Below are 9,010 nucleotides of genomic sequence, written 5' to 3'. Positions count from 1 at the left end.
TCCTCCTCCTATCCTGTTTGAATTTAAAATTGCAGTGTGTCAACTCATTCCCAATTCAAAGAACACAGAAAAAACAAGCTCTATGAGGTTGAGAATTTGGCTGGGTTTAAAAGAGGTAGAGATTTCCCCCCCCCCTTCTCTCTTCCTTTTTATTGCCAGAATTCTTAACTTGTAACAAAAGCAAGGAAACTTAATTGTTCTCATTCCATGTCATTAGCATACCATTAAGAAATAAGTGCTCATATTACATAATTTTTAATACTTATATTTTCAAAGATTCTCTTAACATTGGTTGAACCTTAATGAAAATAAAATAACAGCAAATAAATAAACAAGGCTCAAGGTTGATAAGTAGGTGATTAACAAATATTCCTCAAAGTAAATCAAAAAAAGTCTAAACTCGTATTAGTATCAACATAGATGATTCTTGTTTTGTACTGATTCTTGTTTTGTACTGAAAGAGAGAGAGAGAGAGAGAGAGAGAGAGAGAGAGAGAGAGAGAGAGAGAGAAATCTATCTTATAATCTATAAACAATTTTATATCTTCAGCAAAGATAATTGAGTACAATAGGGTTTCTATTAAAGTGATGCTTATTGCAGGCAGATGAAAACTCTCTAAGGAGATTGTATTAATATAACACATACACACATGTATGTATGTATGTATTTATACCCACCTACAGGAGTAAAAGATAAATATAAGAACATAAAGAAAAATTGAAAAAGAAAAAAGAAAAAGTGTGAGAAACATTATAGATAAAGAAGCAATTTCTGATCTTCTTTATATTAGTTACAAATTAAATTATTATCCCTCCTCCCTAAGATTATGATTCCCCTTTATGCTGTTCAATCCTTTTAATAAGGAAATCCATAAATCACCATTTCATTTTTCCCCATTTTCAGCAAAAGGTTAATCAAAGGCTTCCAAACATTTATAAAAGTACTTGTCTTATCCCTGATGAAAGAGTTTTCACATGTCTGTAAATTCTGTCATTTTCACAATTTATTCCTCTCCATTGTGGATATTTCAGTATTTCTTCAATGTTGTGTATATAGCAGTCTTGCTGCAATTACTATATACAAAACCAATCTTCCATAAGACTTTTCTAACTGGTTATCCATAAGGGCCAATAAAAAAAATCTGGTTCAATCAAAATATTAACTTTTAAAATTCTTTTACATCACAATATGTATTCTTTTTTTTTTCACTACTCCGTTCATGGTAAAATGTCCTTTCATGTTTTTCATATTTCTAATATTGATTGGGAAGTCTGATGAGCTGCAACAGTTTCAACTATCTGCATAAATTGCAAATGGAGAGACTATGTACTCACTCAAGAAACATTTCTCCTTTTGAAAAGTACATGTAGGCATTAACAGTCTAAACTCTTGTTTAGTTATACAGCAAGAAACAATGCAGGAAGAAAACATATCTAACAGCTCCAACAGTTACTGGGTTCAGCTCCATTGTTATTTTTAAGATACTAAGCATATATGATCTTGGCTCTAAAGTTCCTGTAAGTTCCTACTAGCTAAGCAAGGGCTCAAAATAAATCATCCTATATGATGCTGTGCAGAGAATCACTTATATTCATTCCTACATAGATTAGGAATTATTTATTTTATTTGTAAGATTTTTTTATGCTACTTTATAGGTAGCAGATTCAAAGCAATGTGCTCATTATATAATCCTCTTTGGCATACAAAGCATAGGAAAGTTGCAACTTTCAAATGTCCTATTGCATACTGAATCACTATGTTAAGCATGCTACCTAAAATCTTTTCTAAACTGAGTCAATCATGATTCCCATCTAGGTGTAGCATTCCTATTGATCCACAGGAATTTCCAAAGAAAATGTTGTTTGGATTAATCCCTCTAGAGCAGTGTTTCCCAACTTGGAAATTTTAGGCTGCTTTTGGAATTCTGGGAGTCGAAGTTCATGCATCTTAAAGTTCTAAGGTTGAAAAACACTGCTTTAGAGCTTTGTAACAGAATGTATGCCAGTAGGACAGAAGATGTATCAATCCTTCAGTAGCCTGGCACCCAAAAGTGTACTTTTCGAAGTTCAGATTTGGTAACTTTAAATAAGGGTGCTGGTATTAGTTCCAATCCTTGTTCTAAAGCTTCCCAAAATAACATCTTGAAGCACTTCAAATATTCCAAAAGTGCTAGATAAAAGTGATCATTATTACCTACCAGTAGCAGCTGTGACTTATTAACAAACTGTTGCTAGGTTCTGAAATAACAATCCTTTCCTCTTTCAGGAACTGTTCTTATGTTTCAAACTGCTTGCAGGAATCTACAGGTCTTGTAAATCTGAGTGCCACCCCAAGGACCACTTACACTGCTTGATACTCCCATTCTCAAACATAACCCTACTGGGAGAAGGTCAAAAGACTAGAATAGCATATGCATTAACAGCAGCACCTTGATTTCTCTTCCAGTAATCCTATGACTTGTGCGGGATGTGTGTATGGGGGGAGGGGGAAGAGATAGGTATTTAAAGACAAGCAGTCTATGGTAGTTGCTCCAAAACTGCTACTCTGCTCAGAGAAATTTTTATTCACCACTGTAATCAGGCAAGCAGTCACTTAACAGGTTGGGGCAAATTTTGATACTGCAATTCCACTGCATGTTAGCTATGTATAATCAGGGATGTTCAATGTGCAACCTCAGACTACATACAGTTCCTAAACTCATTTCTGTGGCTGCAAGTCTCTTCCAAATGACAATGCCTTGCCATTTTGAGATAAGAAATACATGAGAACTGTTATATAACAATTTATGAGCCCAAAATTGGCTTAAAATAGCTTTAAAATGAGATGAAACCATACCCATTTCCCTCACCCCCAATTCTGCAGAAATAACATATATAGATTTTCTCCAAGTGAGACATTTTTATGGGAACAAGTATAGGAGCAGGCAATCAAAAGAAGCGTGTTCCAGGTTACCATAATACTATAACAATTGTGTTTATCTAAGTGTATACTATAAATTCTCTTGTACTTGAATATACTCTGCAATGGTACGGATGATACAACTGAACAAGGAAAGAAGAGTGTTTTTAAAAAGCTCTCTTCCATTTGGGTAGAGATGCTAGTTGGCTCCTATTTTTCCATTTCTACTTTGGGGACTTTGCAGCAGAAAAAGCCCCTGGGCATCCAGAGCCAGCAAATGTCCTTTAAAATAAACTGAGAAATGTCATGGGGGAGTGACGTCAAAAACTGTATTGGGAAAGTAGCCTTTTCTCTTAGTCTGAAAAACCATTTTGGTTTAATATTTAATAGAAACTCTGCAGTGGAAGTATAATGAAGTGGGAAGCAAAGGAATCTTCTGATGAAGGCTTGAAGGTCACCTTGGCAACAAGTTAGGCCAATGGAGATTGCATATTATGTGGGAAAGAATGTAATTATACATTGAATACCAAAGTAACATCTTCCCAAATTGTTGTCTCAGATCAGTATTCCATTTAGCTTCTTTTAAGCAAATATCTAAGTATCTTTTCTATGCTCCTTGACTGCAGAACAAAAGCTCCTATTTGGAATTTCATTTGGTTGCAGGATATAGATAGAGTTAATCTAGAAAAGATACAACAATCCTATGTTTGACAATCCTATGTTTGAAAGTGATTTGAATTGCAGTACAGATGTATTCAATTGGGTCTGGTCAAGAAGTTCAGAAGTTGCTTGTAGACTTGAGAGAGAAGTAGAACAAGTTTACTATTATTTTCAAAAGAAGCAGAGAAGTTTTATTACTTCCTCCAAATGAAATGGTTTGAAATAATTCTCAGATTTAGTCTAGATTTGTTTTCAGTATATAGAAGAAACCACAGAGCTCTCAAGGAGAGACTGCCACTTAAAACTAGTTTATGTGATGCCATAGGCCAGGTATTTTAAGCAAGGCTTTTTGTTTGCCTGATGAAGAACTATAGAAAATTAAAAGGCTCGCAGAGTATTTTGTCATTTGATTCTTTACCTTTAAAAATGTTATTCCTGGGATTGTGAAACGTATTACTGCAGTATCTTTACAACAAACTTTTATGTGATTGTAGACATTGTACAAAGAAAGCTGTATTATGGTGGCAAAAACTCAGGACATATATGCCTTTCAGTAAAATTTGATAGAAAAATGCTACCAGATTCCAGATTTTTTTACCAACAAGCTGCAAAGTAATATGGCCAGAGAATCCGGGCTATCTGGACATAAATATGGCACTTGAATTACATTTTCTTATTGAAAGCTCTTGCTCAAGCCTTATTTGAAACTGATAAATATAAGACCAAGTTATGATATATTCAATTAAACCATAGTTAAATAAATTATGACTTAATACAATGTGCAAATCCAGCCTGAGGGCTGGGTTGGTTCACCCCAATCTTACAGACATGTACACTCCCAAATTTCCAGATGCTCAAACTTGTAGAAAGGCAAGATCAGCCTGAATATGAAGTAATGTCTTAAATTCCTAACTATAAATCACTGTCATGTAGCTGGAATGAGGAAGAGCAGCAATCAGAAGGAAGGCCTCAGCCCCAGGACCTCTTTCTTTGGATCTCAACCAGTGGATCTCCTTTGTTGCTGATGCTCTCAAAAGTGGCTTCTTCCCAGGTGATATTGGCCACTGAGGTTACTACTGAAATCCTTCCATCCCAGTTGCCAGGATCTGCCCTCAAAGGCCATTTTGATTCAGGCTGCATGAAGGACAAGATATCTGGTATCTGCAGACGCATCTATCTTTCATAATACCAGGTCCTTAATAAATACAAGTTCAGCATCTTTTGAAAGAGGGCATACCTGCATTTGAAATATAGATTTTTCACTTTATTGAAAGAGTATTACTTTTACGTTACACATCTTAATTTATAACAGAAGTTGCTGATCTATCACCATTGGATATATTGCAGAGTTTCTGCTGTTTCTGTAGGTAACAAAAATAGTAACTAATACAGCTATGCAAAGGCTGTATGCAGTGCTGTTTTTATTACCTGGAGGTAGTGGTGATATGGAGGAACGGCACCACCTTGTCTTCTCCGTTTTAGCTTCATAGTTGTTCATGAGCTACATCTGGATGTTGCCAGGCATGTAGATAGAAAACTGCTAGCACTGCTATTCCCTCTACCCATCTCAAGGACAGAATTGCTTTTTATCTATTGTTCATGTCTGCTTTCTCCTGCACTTCTACTTTTCACCTGTGAGCTGGACTAGCCTTGGAATCAGGTTTAGGACTCTTTCAGAAAAAATGGTAGACCTTGTTCAAAATGGTAGCCTGGTAGTCTGCCTGACATTTCCTAACATTTCCTTCAGGCAACCTGACAGGTGGCTAAACATGACTTTCCAAGCACACATCTACTACACTTGTCCAATCCTGCCATACCACACCTTGCAGAAGGTGAGAGGTGGTTGGTTCCCTGCCAGTCTACAATGTTTGGCAGGAGGAGAAATGAACCTGAGAAGTTCTACCAATCACTTTCTTTACCTCATCCTTCATTTAAATCAATAAGAGCAACATCACTCACCAGCCTTGTTATTTTGACAGAATAGAACTTGACAACTGAATCAGCAAATTTTGTGCCAGCATTACTTTGAACTCAAGGACTGGTGGGCACCCTTTAATAATCCATCTAACTGTGCCCAAGTGAGGAGTGCCAAAAGTTAAAATACTATAATAAACAAGGTAGTGTATATGCTGCTTTAAATCAAAAAATACAGAACAAGGAAGCACTAGTGACAAAAGAAAGTAATAAAATAACCTTCTCTGCATAATTTACAGCATGCTATTAGCATTATTTTCTATTGCCACATCAAATGTTTTGCAACATTCCAGAAAACGCCATCAAATTTGGCGTCTCTGACTCAAACACCATCATTATCAACTCAAGTTAGCACATACATAAAAAACTTATCTTTCTATCTAAAGTTTAAATTGTAAACATTTAAACTTGGGGTATGGGATAGAAAGAAAATAATTTAATTTTCTAGGGAGTCAAGCAAAAATTAGTACTATACTCCATTTAATGCATACATTTAAAAAAATCAACCAGTGTTTTTGAAAACCATTCTCCAGTTCCACACATCTATGTTTCAGTTCTCCAGAGAGAACTAAGCTAAGACTACTTGGAAGAAAATTTGTATCTGTTTAAAAAGGCAAAAGCTTTTAGACATAATTATATTTATTGAACCATTAAATTGAGATTGTGAAATGTAGTTACAAATCTACCTTCCTTATGAAAAGGCTGTAACCTTTGCTTCTGTTTCTGTGATTTAGTATTATTCTCTTTCTTTTCTGAGTTTTAGAAATTTACCAGGTAATATTCCTCCACCATTGGCCTGACTTCCCCAGAAGAAAGTTCACAGAAAGAAGATAATATTTTCATGAATATTATCAGCACACTAAATAGGTCTGGGAGAAACCCCAGACTGAAAACTTGAAGAACATCAACAGTATAGCCTGTTTTTCACAGTGGTGTCTTCCAGATATCTTGGTCTATCATTCCTATCAACCTCCTCTGATTATGTAAGCCCATTTCATCTTGGGGGAAAGGATACTGAAAATACCAGTTAAGGAGATGGATAAGAAATTCCCAGTTCCTCTGAACCCATCTGGCTTGACTGGCTCTCTCACCCATGAGACATCACTTATTAATCCCTAAATTTCATCCTTTTAAATTCAAGGAACCCAATAATATTTTCACAATGTTTCCTTAACAGAACCCATTCAGATAAGATATGCAGCAAAATTGCCTGATCTGCATATCATGATTTATTTGTTGTTATTAAACAGATTCAACTGAACATTTGTTCTCAAATCATCCTTAACTTATTCAATTTCTTTGGAGCAGCAAGATCAAGAAAGGCACTGGGAGAAAACTGGGTGTATGTAAACAACCCAAGGCCAAAGGAGTTGGACAAAACAGCATTTAAAGATGGGAATGAAACATCCATAAAAGGTACACTAAAAAGCAACTAAAAAAAAGTAGCAAAATGTTCAGTATGTAACTATGGATAATCAAAAGCAGATGGCAGATCATTTCTATTTCTGGTGGACAATACCTGCTGGGATTATAACCAGGAGGACTGAACAATGCTTAAATCTATACAGAAGTTTTCTTTTCTGTAATCTGATATCATCCAATAATAATATATTTCTTACTCCACAAGTCCCAATCATCAAGGTTATCCTGTCTGAAAATTATGGCAACTTGATCCAATACTTCAGGATAGCTCTACTGGTATGCCCTCTTGATAAAAATGAAATCCACGAAATTCAATGTGGCTTATTTTTCAGTCGCCTAGGATTTCATTATAAATCTAGGTCAGATCCAGCCAAACTTCATATTCGGTTAGAACTACTGGCCACTGATTATTTCTTGACAGTAAAAAGAATTTTGACTGGTGCTTCCTTCTGAAAAAAATAATCAAAGCAAATGGGACTCCAGGGAGATTTTAATACAAAGACTAAATATCTATGAATATATGCAAAAGCTATGAGAAACTCGCTTCCGCAACCGTCCATTGAGAGCTTCAGCCCTTTCTTTATCTTCCTTCCTTACAAGGTAGAAACATTCTCTCTTATTCACACATACGCTTTTGTATAGCAATCCAGCTAACCCCTAATTTAACTCATGAGTAATTCAACCAGAGTCCCCGGCTTCAAGCTCATAATCACTGCTACGGATTGCAACAAAACAACCAACCAGAACAACAACAACAACTTCTTTCTCGGAGGGCGGGGCTGTAAAGACAATCTCCTACACCAGATCGACGACAGACCCAGACCCAAAAGAAGAGGGAAACGACCTCCCGAAGAACTAGTAATGCGTGCCTGGCGGTGTATTCTCCTAATTTGCTCTGGTAAACTAAAACATGGGCAAATCCATTGAGAAAGGTTAGTTTTCCACGAAAACTTCTCAGATCCCATCTGCAAAATCTGCCCCCACAAGACCCGCCGAATTTAACAACCCAAGTTGCGTTTATTCGCTCTCTCTCTCTCTCTCTCTCTCTCTCTCTCTCAATCGCCTCGCCCTGCCTTCCCTCACGGTTGACCCCTATACGAGAGTATTTCAGTAGTTCCATGCGGTTTACCGACACGTTAAGTTACAGTAAAGTTACACTCTCAAACAGAAGAAAGTGTAAATCGAGAAACAAACTGGCACGCAAAATTTCTGTCTGTTGTGCAATTTTTCTTTCCCTCTTTATTCCTTTTTTCCCCTTCGTTCCCTCTCCCACTGAATCTTCCCCGATTCAAATCACACATACAGTATATAAGCATTCACAATGACCTACCTTCGGTAGTCGAACCGCTTGGCCAGACAGAAACCAAGAGAATCCCCATACCGAACCAGCAGGGACAAAAAATGTGGCCCATTGTTTTATCATTGCAACCCCCTGCGCATAATGTTGTTGTAGGCTAAGAAGCGGAGTTATTCCCCACAGCAATCTTCAAAAATATTCCCACCAGCTTCCCTCCTCACTTCTTTGCTACCTAACTTTTCAACTCCTTTCACTTCCTTAAAAAAAAAAAAAAAAGTCACCACCTCTGTGGGTTGGTTTTTTTTTTTTTTTCTTTCTCCGCCAACGCTAAACGTCAGGAACGCGCCGAGCGCGGGCACGAGAAAGATTCCAATTCCCTCGGGAGCGGCGAATAATGAGTTCCTCTGAGAGCGTGCGTAAGTTATGCCTATGGAAAGCACAACAGAGGAAGAAGGCTTTCTCTTTTTTTCCCCTTTGATTCCGTACTGCTAAAGTTGAAAGTTTCTTTTTTCCTTCGGAATGTTTTAAAAATTGCAGATCGTTGGCTGACTGTTGAATGCAAATCTTTAAACATAAAAATATGTGAATTAAGCCCACTCTCCATAAAAATTGCAGAAGAAAAACATGATAAACAGATTAGCACTATAAAACATTACAGCAGCAAAGATCAATAATAGCGCCAAAATTTAGATGATATATTTGTAAAGTGCTTTAAATTTGCATTAGTCTCGTACTATCTTGAATGAGCTGAAGGAAAAA

Source organism: Protobothrops mucrosquamatus, unplaced genomic scaffold, assembly GCF_001527695.2.
Source record: "Protobothrops mucrosquamatus isolate PMUCROS unplaced genomic scaffold, P.Mucros_1.0 scaffold1, whole genome shotgun sequence".
In the NCBI taxonomy this organism is placed as follows: Eukaryota; Metazoa; Chordata; class Lepidosauria; order Squamata; family Viperidae; genus Protobothrops; species Protobothrops mucrosquamatus.
The sequence above is the reverse complement of the archived record's forward strand: the minus strand, read 5'-3'. Positions refer to the sequence as shown.